This window comes from Aplysia californica, unplaced genomic scaffold (assembly GCF_000002075.1).
Source record: "Aplysia californica isolate F4 #8 unplaced genomic scaffold, AplCal3.0 scaffold00425, whole genome shotgun sequence".
In the NCBI taxonomy this organism is placed as follows: domain Eukaryota; kingdom Metazoa; phylum Mollusca; class Gastropoda; order Aplysiida; family Aplysiidae; genus Aplysia; species Aplysia californica.
Genome location: NW_004797695.1, coordinates 454,759 through 457,177, shown reverse-complemented (window position 1 = coordinate 457,177; position 2,419 = coordinate 454,759). Strand labels below are relative to the sequence as shown.

The following is a 2,419-nucleotide window of genomic DNA, read 5'->3' as shown; positions in this document are numbered from 1 at the left end:
ATATAGATCTATATATATATATATGCACTATCCAGTTTTTTTTGTTTTTGCCCTTTTTTAAAGATGTTTGTCTTGAGAGGAGACAGGACTCTTCTTCGCGCTCCATCGTTCTGAACGCTCTCCGAAAAGTTTCGTTCTTGAAAACTTTAGTTTTAACAAGAGTTTTACAGAACTTGCAACACAGTAAGGTCATAGAACCTAAGCGCCGAAGATGAGAGATGTTGCAAGAGAGTAACAAACACACCAAAAAAAAAATAATGAGGAGAGATCAGGACAATAGATCATGTGTATAACAAACCACCCGCTTGAAAATTTTCCCTTTGCCTTTATAATAATGATAAAGAAAATTGCTGACTCGAACTTGGTGTGGATATAAGATTTCTTGACCGTATCAAATTAATCCTGTACATTACTATACCAGTCTCAATCAGCTCTTCTTTAACGACGTGACGAGGATTTGTAGAACTCTAACAACTGAACTGTGAACATCAAACTTGGCGAGTTCCACAGAACAAATGCGACCCATTACACAGCATCTCGAGGTCAAGCTAACGGGGTCAAAAGTTCACCACAAATGGACAAACTCTTTCGACGAGGAATCAGAAGCTTTCTCGTTTGTTGAAAGCGGGGATACAGCATACAATCAATCACGGCCACGCTGAGTTCTTCGCGCGAAATCTTGGAAATTTTGTTGATTCCAGAATAGAAAAACAATTATAAAAATAGTACTGTTCAAGCATTTAGATCTATAGAAGGGAATGTTTGCATTAACCCATACCTTTCACAGAGGTAAGCGAAATGCATATAGTGGACCTAGAAATTCTAGAGGCTAGAATAAAACTTACACGAGGATGAACATAAAATCTTTGAGAAACGATCTAGAATCTAGATCTAGAGCATGTTTCTGTGTAGGCCCTAAAGTACCATGAATAAAATCTAAATCTAGATCTAGATCTAGATCTAGATTTAGATCTAGGTGTATAGATTACTTTTTCTAAAAAGAAAATTTCAAAACTTTACTTACCAGAATTGGCATGTAGACATTATGCGTTCTTCACTTTCGACTTTTCAAACTCCAATCATCTTTTGAATAATAATACACTCCTTTTGACAAACAGAAATAAAACAAAATATTCACTTCAAGTCCAGGATCAGCTCTTTATCCGAGCTTTCGTTGATTTGTATAGATCAGCAAACCTCACACCACCGTGTTATCAGCAGTCTGTGGTGCTCACCACAACCCGGGGGCTGAGTTTCGAGGAGAAGCGTCGACGGTGGCGGGGAGCGAGAGGGACGCTGGTGTTTCCAGTGTAGCAACTTCTTCGCCAAGGTGCCGAAAGACGGGCTCACGGCGCTCGCCTGCTCACGCGAGGCGGGTTCCTGTTTTACAGACAAACCTTTCGCGCATCTGCTGGGGAAAGATCCTACCCCTCCTGCATGTATGTATGGCACGCCGACGTGGTCAGAATGTTATACATGCTGCGAATTTAGGAAACGCTACAGAGGAGTGAAACAAGGTTACGTCCTCTCTCCCTACCTGTTTAATGAACATTTAGATCTACAGAGAGTTTATTTTTAGAGAATCTCAAGACCTGCAGGGAGTCACTATTGGGCGCCGCAACATCAGTAACCTGAGAAAGCAGATGATACAGTCCTGCTTGCAAACACCATCGAAAATCCTTCTAAAATTGTGAAAGTAGTAAAAGTGAACAGCCGCAAGGTTGGCCTCGATATGAACACCAAGAAAACAAAAACAATGGTTCTATCAAAATCAACTGGAAAAACAACGAAATATAGCCATAGAAGGGAAGAGAAGCAAACAAGTACAAGGATTCAAATATCTAGGTGAAACAGTCGCAGACAATGGTAAAAGTGAAAAAGAAATATAAGCATAAGAACAGCAAATGCAAAAAACAAGATTCAGCAAAATGCACAAACGCACAAACTTTTCAACTCCAGATTTAACTATCTCTCACTCTAAGGAAGAAAATTCTGAAATGCTACCTCTTCCCCATATTCCTATATGGTGCTGAGACCTGGACATTGGAAAAAAAAGAAGAAAACAAAATAGCTGTATTTGAAATGTGGTGTTACAGTAAAATGGTCAGAATACGTAGGAGAGAAAAAAAGGGGAAAAATTAAATGTGTCAAATTCTCCACACTACACAAACTCTGTCTAATAAAACAAAATTCTGGAAAAAGCAATACTATGGCCACTTAAAACGACACAACACCATTGTGAAAGAGGTGCTTGAAAGAAGGATGTGGGATAGAAGAGCCAGGGGAAGACAAGGAGTAACTTGGATGGACAACACAAAAACGTGGACTGGACTGGATGTGGCAGTGCATGCGACGGCAGCTCGCGACCATGAAGGACGGAGGGTCATTACGCGTCAACCTCTGAGTCAGAGATGACACC

General features: G+C 40.3%; 1 protein-coding gene across 1 annotated transcript in view; it reads right to left on the bottom strand.

The window, feature by feature from the left end:
• The window catches only part of LOC101854887 (carbohydrate sulfotransferase 15), a gene marked incomplete in the record, with an annotated part of 86,637 nt that extends 85,270 nt beyond the window's left edge, over positions 1 to 1,367 (bottom strand). Inside the window, 1 exon segment of the mRNA XM_005104573.3 lies at positions 1,025 to 1,367.
• Positions 1,368 to 2,419: the final 1,052 nt, after the last annotated feature.